Source organism: Podarcis erhardii (assembly GCF_964252035.2).
Source record: "Podarcis erhardii genome assembly, chromosome: 18".
Classification (NCBI taxonomy): domain Eukaryota; kingdom Metazoa; phylum Chordata; class Lepidosauria; order Squamata; family Lacertidae; genus Podarcis; species Podarcis erhardii.
Genome location: NC_138516.1, coordinates 5,086,998 through 5,100,481, shown reverse-complemented (window position 1 = coordinate 5,100,481; position 13,484 = coordinate 5,086,998). Strand labels below are relative to the sequence as shown.

At 44.8% G+C, this 13,484-nt stretch overlaps 1 protein-coding gene across 1 annotated transcript in view; it reads right to left on the bottom strand.

Annotated features, from left to right (window-relative positions):
- The window catches only part of KANK3 (KN motif and ankyrin repeat domains 3), a 35,439-nt gene extending 29,796 nt beyond the window's left edge, over window positions 1–5,643 (bottom strand). The window contains exon 1 of the mRNA XM_081846070.1: window positions 5,518–5,643. The gene's annotated coding sequence lies outside the window, so the exon portion shown is untranslated. The remainder of the gene's footprint in view (window positions 1–5,517) is intronic.
- Window positions 5,644–13,484: the final 7,841 nt, after the last annotated feature.

Here is a 13,484-nt window from a genome sequence, read left to right as displayed (position 1 = left end):
GGTAAAATAAGAATATGTAAGAACGGGTTGGCATTAGATGAAAACTTGAAGCTATAATATGTGAGGAAAAATAATTAAGGATAAACCAACAGGATATGAATTTGCTGAACCAATCTTTAAATGGAATACAAAAAAGGGAGGCGTGAGGAAGTCAGGAAAATAAGTTAATCAAAGATGAGAAATTTAAAAAGAGGGATTTTTCTTTTTTCTTTTTTCTATGTTAAATGTTTGTATTTTTGTACTTTTGTATTTCTGTGTTTTTGTATTTTTCTTGTGTTTTTCCTTCTATTTATTGTCTTATAACCTTTTATTGTTAAAATTTAATAAAATATCATTTTAAAAAAATAAATACATCTCACAACAGCCCCAGCCAGCATGGCCAATGGCCAGGGAGGATGCAGCTGATGGACTATATACAATTGGCGGAGATGACTGGCAGAATCCGAGACCTGGGAGAAGAAAGGATTGAAGAAGATTGGAAGAAATTTAAGATTTATTTACAAAAATATTGTAATTTGGTAGAATGTTAAGAAGGATGCTTGATCATAAAATAATTGGCCACCACTAAATTAGACTGGAATCTGATGATAAGTGAGATTAAGGAAAACATAAACCTTTTGGAGAATTGTTAGATTATATTTAAATGAGTGGAAATAAGATTATAAACAAGATGATAATTTGCTTGAAAATTTTTTTTCAACGATGTTAAGTGGGAGCAGGAGACGTGAGGAAGTCCAAAGAAGTTATGAGATTTTGTTATGATATAACTAATGTTGTTTATTATTTGTGCATTTCTTTTATAAAAAAACCTTAATAAATATTTATATATTAAAAAAAAAAAATGGCCAGGGAGGATTGAAACTCTGAGTTTTAGTGTGGCAGCAGCTACACCTCGGAATTCCCTGCCAATTGAGATGGGCCATGGATTCATCATTTGAGATTCCTGCATTGCAGGGGGTTGGACTTAGATGACTCTCAGAGATCCAACTCTGCAATTCTACAGTTCTCAGACATCAGAGTATACATGCCGGGGTCTGCTGAAAACATTTTTGTTTGTTTAGGCAAATCTGCCCTGACGCACAGAAGTTCCATGCCTTACAAACTTCTAGCTTATGGTTGGTTTTAATTAGTTTTGAATTTTTTTTAAGACACCAGTTTTTAACTGTCTTTTATTGATAAGTTTAATGGGGTGTTGTTGTTTTTGGTAAACGGCTTTAAATAAAATAAAGGTAAAGGTAAAGGGACCCCTGACCATTAGGTCCAGTCGTGGCCGACTCTGGGGTTGCAGCGCTCATCTCGCTTTACTGGCCGAGGGAGCCGGCGTACAGCTTCCGGACCATGTGGCCAGCAGGACTAAGCCGCTTCTGGCGAACCAGAGCAGCGCACGGAAATGCCGTTTACCTTCCCGCCGGAGCGGTACCTATTTATCTACTTGCACTTTGACGTGCTTTCGAACTGCTAGGTTGGCAGGAGCAGGGACCGAGAAACGGGAGCTCACCCCGTCGCGGGGATTCGAACCGCAGACCTTCTGATCGGCAAACCCTAGGCTCTGTGGTTTAACCCACAGCTTTATTTATACTAAAATTGCTAAGTGTTATCTTACAACAAATTGAGAGCTTTTGCAAAGCAAAATTGCAAATTCAAATGTATCCCAATTGTGTTTTATGACTTCCTTGATATTGTATGTGGGCTGGAACTGGTCTGCGACCGAAAAAATAAAATTCACCAATTGTGCTCATTAGGAGCTGCAAAGGAAAGTCACCCCAGAGATGTCCTTCGCCTCAGCTTTTCATAGAATCATAGACTTGTAGAGTTGAAAGGGACCCTAAGGGTCTTCTAGTGACTAGTCCAACCCCCTGCAATGCAGGAATCTTTTATTCAAGGTAGGGCTCAGACGTGGGTGGCGCTGTGGGTTAAATCACTGAGCCTCTTGGGCTTGCCGATCAGAAGGTCTGCAGTTCGAATCCCCGCGATGGGGTGAGCTCCCGTTGCTCTGTCCCTGCTCCTGCCAACCTAGCAGTTCAAAAGCACGTCAAAGTGCAAGTAGATAAATAGGTACCACTCCGACGGGAAGGTCAACGGCGTTTCCGTGCGCTGCTCTGGTTCGCCAGAAGCAGCTTAGTCCTGCTGGCCACATGACCCGGAATCTGTACGCCGGCTCCCTCGGCCAATAAAGCGAGATGAGCGCCACAACCCCAGAGTCGGCCACGACTGGACCTAATGGTCAGGGGTCCCTTTACCTTTACCTTTACTAGGGCTCAGACCCACAACCCCCCATCTCCTCTCAGTCTCCTCTTCTCCAGGCTAAACATACCCAGCTCCGGGAGAGGAAGCAGTGGAGGAGGATTGGAAGAAATTTAAGGACTATCTACAAAAACACTGTAAACTATATGAGTGTTAAGAAGGATGAGAGATTTGAAAATAACAGGGCACCATAAAGTTAGTTGAAAAGATTAGGAGAATGAGTGAATTTTATGAGAAAAATAAATTTTGAATAAATATCATGTTAAAATTAGGTATCTAAGACCTAGATAAAATATTCAAAGTTAGGGACAAAATATTGGAAATGTGTATAATAAGAATGGAAACAAGGTGATAAGTTGCTGGCTAAAGTTTTATAAATTTGGAACGCAGGAGCGAGAGATGTGAGGAAGTCCAAAAATGAAGAAAAGATGGTTATCACAAGATGCCAAATTTTATGTTTGTTTCTTTTTTGTCTGTTTTCTGTGTATTCTGTTTTTTCTTTTTATTGTATTAACAAAACTCTTTATAAAAAATTAAAAAATAATAATAAATAAACATACCCAGCTTCTTCAACCATTCCTCATAAGGCTGCGTTTCCAGACCTTTCGATCATCTTGTTCACCCTCCTCCGCACAACTTCCAACTTGCCAATATCCTTCTTAAATTGTGGCACCCAGAACTGGACACAGGACTCCAGGTGTAGTCTGACCACACCTTGATATGTGCACTCGTTTTAGGTAACCTAGAATAGCCTTGGCCTTTTTTGCTGCTGCGTCACACAGCTATTCAGGAATGATAAGATGTTAAAATCTCCCTGCTGAGAGGAGGAGCTGTTTGAAAATGGAGCAGACTCCATTGGAAGGTGGCGAGCTCTCCTTCGCTGGATGATTCTAAACAGAGGTTGAGAAGCTGTCTGTCAAGGATTTTTTGCAGATGTGACTCCTGCATTGTAGGTAATGGACTGGATGATACCTGGGGTCCCTTCCAGTGCTACCATCCCACGATTACTGTCATTTCTAAATATTAAACTGCTTTATCTCTGCACAATCATCTTTGGAAGGTCTGACGCCAATGCGTTCTAACGTGGGAAGCATCACAGAGAATGTGAAGAAGTTATACGTTGAAAGAAAAATTTATGGAAATGATGTACTGGTGGTACAGTCATACCTCAGCTTACAGACGCTTCAGGTTGCATTTTTTCAGGTTGCGGACCGCCGAAACCCAGAAGTACCGGAACGGGTTACTTCCGGGTTTCGGTGGTCGCGCATGCGTAGAAGCGCTAAATTGCACTTTGCGCATGTTCAGAAGCGCCGAATTGCAACCTGCGCATGCACAGACGCAGGTTGCAAACACCGTGGGTTGTGAACGTGCATCCTGCACCAATCATGTTCACAACCCGAGTGTCCACTGTATTTAACTCCTAGCAAATTTGCAAAAATGCATAAAACATGCTCAAATGTATGCTGGAAATGTAAGGAAAAAGAAGGCACCTTTTATCATATGTGGTGGAATTGTAAAATAGTAAAAGGATTTGGGGAAATGATATATAATGAGTTGGACATTTTTTATATAAAAAAACAGCATTTGTTATGAAACCTGAAGCCTTCCTTTTAGGAATTCTAGGTGCCGAAATCCCAAGGGAGCAGAAAAGACTATTTATGTATGCGACCACGGCTGTGCGGATGTTATTGGCCCAGAGATGGAAAGAAGATAAAGTTCCCACTAGAGAAGAATGGTGGATGAAGTCGATGGACTATGCTAAAATGGCTAAAATGACTGGAAGAATCAGAAATCAGGAAGGAAGACCAAAATTTTAATAAGGAATGGGGAAAATTTGTAACTTACCTTAAAGACCATTGTAAACAGTTAAAATCATTATAGGATTGGAATAGCACTTGTCATTTAAGAGTGAATTCTGGACACAGTGGAGATGTAAAAGATTTGCACCATCATAAATGATGCAGAAGGAAATGATTAACAATAGGACCTGGATGGAAGTCCAGGAGATTCATTGGGAATTTGTTTTTTTTTTTAATGTTGGGTATATCTCTGTAAAAATTCAATTTGAAAACCCAAATAAATAAATTTCTTTTTTAAAAAGAGACAATGTGAGAAATTGACACCCCTCCCAGCTCCCACCCAGCGATCACAATCTCAGCTTTTATCTTTGGGCAAGTTCCCCTGTCTCTCTGCAACACTTTCCCCTGAGCGGTAAAACTCTTGATTTATCAGCCTTGGGGTCCAAGGCAGACAGGAAACCTGCTTCCTTTTCTAGTGAGCAGTCAGGAACCAGCGTGGAAAGCTGCCAAGGCAATTAAACCATCTGGTGCCAGAGAAAAAGAAGGAAAAACGGAATAATTTAAAGCTCTCTCTCACACTCCCGTGTGACCCACAGCTTGACTCTTTTACCTGAGTTCACGGCTGGCTGAATATTAATAGAATCATGGAACTGTGGAGTTGGAAGGGACCCCCAATGGTCATCTAGTCTGACCCCCAGAAATGTTGGGCTAACCCTCAGCTGCTCTTCCAAGACTCCAGCCACTCAACGCAGCTATCCTGGTTTGGTCCTGTTCCCAGAATAACTTGAGTCCAGAAACCTCTCTTCAACTCAGAAGTGAAAAGGTGGTTTGAGTGGTGATTCTAAAACTCCACTTGCAAAAATACCAGGGTGATTGGTGGTAGCACCAGAATGCCACCTCAGAGTCCTACTAATTCAAGAAGGCAGTCCAGTGCTAGACTCTCAGAACCAAGTCTCAGGATGTGAGATTCCTGCGTTGCGAGGAATCCAACACTACAGATGAGCTTACTCCCAAAGTAAGTGTGGACAGAGTTTCATCTACCCAGCACTGTTCTATACCCAGAATCAAAACCCTCGACGTTCAATGCGCTTACGGAGACTCGCAGCCAGATCCTATGCAGGCAGCCCCGTCTCCAAAAAGTTCCAAGTTCCACCGAGCTCATCCTTGCTCAGAGGAGACCCGCTGGAATTGACAGGCCGGGAAGCAAGCCGTGTCTGTTGTTGAACCCGCTGTGCGCACGGCAAACTCAGTGGCTTTACTCCCAAGTCAACCTACAGAGCGCAACAGCTTAAAGGCTGGGAAATCGCCTTTTGTCCAGCGGGAGCAAGATCCATTGGAGACAGTGGGATGGGCTTCCGAGTAGACCAGCACTGGCTGACCCGGGGCCAGGATCCCAGGACCAGGTGAGCCCAGAAGACCCATCCGCGCCAGAGTTGCGCCAGTGCGCCTTTCCCCCTTCCGCGTTCCGCCTTACCTGCCGCCTGGGGCTCAGCGCATCGCAGCGCTGCGCAGCTGGTCCGGGAGCCACCCGGGACGAAAGACGCGCAGGAGGCAGCGGCTGGGCTGCGAGAACATCTGGCCAATTAACAATGGAGGGCGGAGACTTTTTGGAGGGGACTTTTTGGAGAAAGGTGGAGGCTTTCAGCCTAAGACACTGGCTCTCTTCCCTCCTCCCTCCGGGCCACACTTTCAGAATAAAAATTGGCTCTCACCGCACCGAGTTTGTTTTTTTTATGGATACATTGGAAAACAAACAGAAATAACTCCTTCCTGAGACTGAATCTGATTTGAGACAAGCAAATTCCCATCTCCTCACCAAGACAAAGGAGCCTTTACAGTATCTTTTCCGATCTGGATAGTATGCTATGCTACACCATACTGAAATGTTTAAATCAGTGATAGCCAAACTTGACCCTCCAGCTGTTTTGGGACGACAACTCACACCATCCCTAGCTAACAGGACCAGTGGTCAGGGATGGTGGGAATTCAGGGCTGGATTTAGATGAAGATAGGCCCTAAGCCAGGGATGCAGGTGGCTCTGTGGGTTAAACCACAGAGCCTAGGACTTGCTGATCGGAAGGTTGGCGGATTGAATCCCCGCGACAGGGTGAGCTCCCATTGCTCGGTCCCTGCTCCTGCCAACCTAGCAGTTCAAAAGCACGTCAAAGTGCAAGTAGATAAATAGGTACCACTCCGGCGGGAAGGTAAACGGCGTTTCCATGCACTGCTCTGGTTCACCAGAAGCGGCTTAGTCCTGCTGGCCACATGACCCGGAAGCTGTACACCGGCTGCCTCAGCCAATAAAGCGAGATGAGTGCCGCAACCCCAGAGTTGGTCACGTTTACCTTCCCACCGGAGCGGTACCTATTTATCTACTTGCACCTTTTTTGGGTGCTTTCAAACCGCTAGGTTGGCAGGAGCTGGGACTGAGCAACGGGAGCTCACCCCATTGTGAGGATTCGAACTGCCGACCTCCTGATCGGCAAGCCCAAGAGGCTCAGTGGTTTAGACTGCAGCGCCACCCGTGTCCAAACTGTATAGGAAGGAAGTAGGAAATAGCTGATGGTTCCCACCCCAAAGGCTGCTTCAGGTCTGGGCGAATCATAAAAAGGTAAAGGAACCCCTGACCATTAGGTCCAGTCGTGCCCTACTCTGGGGTTGCGGTGCTCCTCTCGCTTTACTGGCCTAGGGAGCCGGCGTACAGCTTCCGGGTCATGTGGCCAGCATGACTAAGGCACTTCTGGCGAACCAGAGCAGCACACGGAAACACCGTTTACCTTTCTGCCACAGCGGTACCTATTGATCTACTTGCACTTTGACGTGCTTTCGAACTGCTAGGTTGGCAGGAGCAGGGACTGAGCAACAGGAGCTCACCCCATCGCGGGATTCGAACTGCCGACCTTCCAATCGGCAAGTCCTAGGCTCTGTGGTTTAACCCACAGTGCCACCCGCGTCCCTGGGCGAATCATACACCCAAGCAAACAATGTTTTTCAGGTATGCATTGCTGAGATGATATTTCCGCTTCCTGAATGGGTACAGTTGCTTTTTTATGGATGTGCTTAGCAGGTACCTGTTGGTATTGTTATGGCTCTGTGTGTGGTTGTGCTGCCCTAAATGCAATGCTTTAAAGATCTGGGTGGGGATCTGACCTCCCCAGATCTGGTTCTCCAAGGTTTCAGAAAGGGGTCTTCGCCAGGCCCACCTAGAGATTCCTGGTGGTGAACCCGGCACTGGAGCTATAGACTTTCCCCATCTCTTCTACGTTGCTTTGCGTCTTCATCCAGGCTCTGAAAGCTTTTGCGCTTTATGTGCAACGCTGGAAACGGCACTGCCTTTGGGGCACAGAAAACGTGATTATCTCACCAGCCCTGCCACAACTCCCCTTTGACATTTCAGACGGAGAGGGAAATAGCCAAGTTGGTTCGCCGCAAAGAGCAGCCCTTGTCTTTCAGAACCGGGAAGTTCTGCCAGGGGAACATAGGAACGGCAGGAGGAAGCATCCGTTTTTAGAGCCATCTGAGAGCAGGACACCACACATTATCAAAGGGCCTTTCATGAACATATGCATTGAAAGGGCTGGGATTTTGGGAAAACAATTCTCCTATTCAATCCAATCTCCCCACCCCCTGCGCCCCATGTTATGATCAACAGCCTTCAACTTTCCATTCCGTTCCCCCTTTTTTTCTCTTCCCAAAATTTTTATTGATTTTCCACATTTATCACAAAAAAGACGTAGCACAACACACAAGAAAGAAAAACACTACAATACACAAAGCTAAATACAAAGAAAATGTGTATCTTTAAATGCCTAATTCTCATTACACTGACAACTGACTTCCTCGAATCTCCTCTAACTGAATTTCATTATATCACCTGTGTAACAGTTCTCCAAATTCATATTTCTAATAATATTAACTCCTTTCATTTACTAACCTCTTCTGCTTTATTAATATTCTTTTTTAAATAAGTTTTTATTGTTAAAATAATTCATCATTAATACACATATATTACAAATATACAAGCATACAAACATACATTTCATACAATCCTTAAAAGTGTTCAAACATACTTACACTCAATCCCACAAATAATTCCTTTTCCTATCACCATTCACCACCCCTCACCCCACCTTCCAATCTACTCAATTGCAATTTCTTTCCACTTCTATTTCTTTCTTTCTTTATTAATATTCTTTATTAATATTCTAATCCTTAATATTTACTACCACGTATTCTTATTCTACCCCTAAGCGTATTTATTACCTCCAAGAATTTTCTATTTATCTTATATCACAATATTTAGCTAAATATTCTTTAAATTTCTTCCAATCCTCCTGTGTCTCCTCCTCTTTCTGGTCACGGATTCTTCCAGTCAGGTCGGCCAGCTCCAAAAAGTTCATCTGCCATTCTTCTATTGTTGGCATTCCGTTCCCCTTTTGACCATCTACTGACCAGGGGAGCCAGATATAGGAGTGGAAGGGGCTTCAGACCCCTCAATATTTCTGGGCAGGGGCTGAGCACCCCCCAATATTGAGGAGCCCCCCCCCATACTCCACCCCCTCTGGCGAGCACCAGCCCATCATGGGGCAGGGGGGAGGAAGGCATGGCAATTTTCACCCTACTGACCACCCCCCAGTATAGATCTTTTAACATGTTATAATGAGTCTGTAGGTGCTAGACACCTTACAGATGAAACTCAGAAAATTAGAATATCGTGGGAAAGTTCATTTATTTCAGTAATTCAACTTAAAAGGTGAAACTAATATATGAGATAGACTCATGACATGCAAAGCGAGATATGTCAAGCCTTTGTTATAATTGTGAGGATCATGGCGTACAGCTAATGAAAACCCCAAATGAACAACCTCAGAAAATTAGAATATTAAATGAATATCAGCAAAACAAGGATTGCAAATAGAGCAGTATTGGACCTCTGAGAAGTAGAAGCAGGCATATGTACTCACTACTTGGTTTGGGCCCCTTTTGCATCAATTACTGCCTCAATGTGGCGTGGCATGGATGCTATCAGCCTGTGGCACTGCTGAGGTGTTATGGAAGACCAGGATGCTTCAATAGCAGCCTTCAGCTCTTCTGCATTGCTCGGACTTATGTATCTCATCTTTCTCTTGGCAATGCCCCATAGATTCTCTATGGGGTTCAGGTCAGGCGAGTTTGCTGGCCAATCAAGCACAGTAATCCCATGGGCATTGAACCAGGTTTTGGTACTTTGGGCAGTGTGGGCAGGTGCCTAAGTCCTGCTGGAAAATGAAGTCAGCATCCCCACAAAGCTCGTCTGCTGAAGGAAGCATGAAGTGCTCCAAAATCTCCTGGTAGACCCTCGACTTCATGAAGCACAGTGGACCAACACCAGCTGATGACATGGCTCCCCAAATCTCTTTTCTGATGCGAGCAGCTTTTGCATCTCATTTGGAAACCAAGGACCCAGAGTCTGGAGGAAGAATGGGGAGGCACACAATGCCAGATGCTTGAAGTCCAATGTGAAGTTTCCAGTCTGTGTTGATTTGGGGAGCCATGTCACCAGCTGGTGTTGGTCCACAAGTCTATCTCATATACAGCGGTGCCTCGCAAGACGAAAAGAATCCGTTCCGCGAGTCTCTTCGTCTAGCGGTTTTTTCGTCTTACGAAGCAACCCTATTAGCGGCTTAGCGAATTAGTGCTATTAGCGGCTATTAGTGGCTTAGCGGCTTAGAAAAAGGGGGGGAGCGAAAAAAATCGCAAGACTCGCAATTTCCCATTGGGAAATTCGTCTTGCGAAGCGCCTCGAAAACGGAAAACCCTTTCGTCTAGCGGGTTTTTCGTCTTGCGAGGCATTCGTCTTGCGGGGCACCACTGTATTAGTTTCACCTTTTAAGTTGAATTACTGAAATAAATGAACTTTTTCACGATATTCTAATTTTCTGAGTTTCACCTGTAAATTCCTGGGTCTAATAGGTGTGAGACTTTAATTAATCGATGCTTGGAGTGTTAAAACCAGGAAATAGCTGGACCCTGTGTATTAGGCTCAGAGACCAGGGGCTGCCTCAAGGACTCCCAAAGAGAGGGGGGAGAGGAGGCTGAGGGAGCACTCCACAAGGGAGGGTGTTCAAAAAGGGGTGAGGGGCTACTGGCTCTGCAGTCAGTGGCTGACATAACTGGGCTCCTGAGCCTCACAGGGGTGCCAAAGTAGTTGGTCAAGGGAGCCATGGACTCAAAAGATTGAAAACCTTTGCTTTACGAGGCAAGTTCCGAGAAGCCAAGTTACAGGGAACCAGGCAGAGGGCCTTCTCGGTAGTGGCACCCGCCCTGTGGAACGCCCTCCCACCAGAGGTCAAAGAGAACAACAACTACCAGACTTTTAGAAGACATCTGAAGGCAGCCCTGTTTAGGGAAGCATTTAATGTTTGATGTATTACAGTATTTTAGTATTTTTTTGGAAGCCGCCCAGAGTGGCTGGGGAAGCCCAGCCAGATGGGGGCGAGGTATAAATTATAAATAATAAAATTTAATAATAAAATAATAAAATTCAATAATAAAATTTATTATTAAAATTTATTAATAATAATAAATTTTGTGACTGAAAGTCTGGACTCCCACCAGGTTTTCTTCTCCCACCCCACCTCCTTTAAAATACAAGTAGTTTTGAGTCACTAGTTGTTCTCGTCTTTGTAGTTTAAATCCGTCAAGTAGCCAATTTTATTTTGTTTTGCTGCAGAAAGCCTTTACTTCCACCAGGTTTCCTTCTTTTTTCAGATTAGAACAGTTAAAGAGGTCAGTTTTCCTCCTCTTTGCAGCTTAAAACACTTAAATGGCCAGTTCAGATTCATTTTCTGGTCGAAACTCTGGACTTCTGCCAGGTTTTCTTAAAAAACAACACCCTTTTAAACATTTCTGGTCACCCATTTTCCTTCTCCTTGAGGCTTTAACCATAGCTGTCAACGTTTCCCTTTTTTTAAAGGGAAATTCAGCTTCCGGGTCATGCGGCCAGCAGGACTAAGCCGCTTCTGGTGAACCAGAGCAGCGCACGGAAACGCCATTTACCTTCCCGCCAGAGCGGTACCTATTTATCTACTTGCACTTTGACGTGCTTTTGAACTGCTAGGTTGGCAGGAGCAGGGACCGAGCAACAGGAGCTCACCCTGTCGCGGGGATTCGAACTGCCGACCTTCTGATCGGCAAGTCCTAGGCTCTGTGGTTTAACCCACAGCGCCACCCGCGTCCCAAGCTATTCTATAAATGTAAGTAAATAACAAAGGTCCGTATAGTTAAAGCTATGGTTTCCCCAGTAGTGAGGTATGGAAGTGAGAGCTGGACCATAAAGATCGCCGAAGAATGGATGCTTTTGAATTCTGGTGCTGGAGGAGACTCTTGAGAGTCCCATGGACTGCAAGATGATCAACCCTATCCATTCTGAAGGAAATCAGCCCTGAGTGCTCACTGGAAGGACAGATCCTGAAGCTGAGACTCCAATACTTTGGCCACCTCATGAGAAGAGAAGACTCCCTGGAAAAGACCCTGATGCTGGGAAAGATGGAGGGCACAAGGAGAAGGGGACGATGGAGGACGAGGTGGTGGGACAGTGTTCTTGAAGCTACCAGCATGAGTTTGACCAAACTGCGGGAGGCAGTGGAAGACAGGAGTGCCTGGCGTGCTCTGGTCCAGGGGGTCACAAAGAGGCGGACACGACTAAACAAGTAAACAAGAACAACATTTATACAGTTACATGCAACAACGGCAGCAAGGATACTCATCGCTAAGAACTGGAAAACTCAAGATCTACCCACACTGGAAGAATGGCAGATGCAGCTGATGGACTATATGCAACTGGCGGAGATGACTGGCAGAATTCGAGACCTGGGAGAAGAAAGGATTGAAGAAGATTGGAAGAAATTTAAGATTTATCTACAAAAATATTGTGATTTAGAGGAATGTTAATAAGGATGCTTGGTTATAAATAATTGGCCATCACTAAATTGGATCGGAAATTGACGATAAATGAGATTAAGAGAAACAAAAATTTGTTGGAGAATTGTTACACTATATTGAATTGAGCGGTTATAAATTTGCAAATAAGATGATAATTTGCTTGAAAAAATTTATTAACGATGTAAGTGGGAGCGGGAGACGTGAGGAAGTCCAAAGAAGTTATGAAATTTTGTTAAAACAAAGCAATGCTGTTTATTATCTTTGTATTTCTTTTATAAAAAACCCTAATAAATATTTTATATAAAAAAACCAAAACATTTATACAGTTACAGATAGGTAGCCGTGTTGGTCTGCCATAGTCAAAACAAAATAAAAAAATTCCTTCCAGTAGCACCTTAAAGACCAACTAAGTTAGTTCTTGGTATGAGCTTTCGTGTGCATGCACACTTCTTCAGATACCAACCAGAGTAAATTGCACACGAAAAGCTCATACCTAGAACTAACTTAGTTGGTCTTTAAGGTGCTACTGGAAGGAATTTTTTTATTTTGTTTTAACATTTATACATTTTATATACTGTATGAATTAATCTACAATAAATTAAATGCAATAATCTGCAATAAATTAAATGCAACATTTATAAAACAGAGAGGGACCTAAGCTGCATTTTAAATATATCTTTTATAAATGACACCAGTTACTTCGACCCCACCAAGATGCAGAATGCCCTACACACGTGCGCCCTCTAAAGGAATACTCCATTGCCCCACGTGCCTTCAGCTCCGCGCATGCGCTGTGAGGACTTCCATAAATCAGCATGGTAAGAGCGAAGCCGCGCTCTCATTTCCCAGCATGCCTTGCTGTGCCCTCCCTGCCGGTCGTTGCGGGGGGGGCTGGGTACTTCAAGCCCCAGCATGCCATGCGCTAGAGGAAGTTCGCATAGGGAACTCCACTTCCCGGCGTGCCTTGCGCGTCACCCTCTCGCCCTCTCCGTTATTTATGACCGAAAGAGCCGAGGAAGGAGGCCTCTGACTTGCCGTCTGAGGGAAAAACACCATGGAAATGCACAGATAAAACAACACAGATCGGGAGATCACTGAGGGACGGTCACGGTGGCCATTTCCCGTCGTGCCTTGCGCGCGCGGTCGGTTGGGATAAGAAGCCCACCGTTTCCCAGCATGCCTTGCGGTTAGGGCGAAAGAGCTTAGTTCACCACAGGGCGCCTTAACTCCGTTTCCCAGCGTGCCTTGCGGTTCCGGCCTTAGGACAGCCGAGTAAACTGTGAGAAAAAGGCGGTGGCCTCCATTTCCCAGCGTGCCTTGCGGCTCTAGCCTATTAAAAGCCGAGTCGACTGTCAGGGAAGGAGGCAGGCCCTCGCTTCTTTGAACTCATTTCCCAACGGTCCTGGCCTGAATTAGCCCCATGAGGGAACGCAGGGAGCCCCGGCGCCTCAACTCCTATTTCCCGGCGCTCCTTGCGGCGGCGGACTCAATTTCCCAGCGTGCCTTACGGTTCCGGCC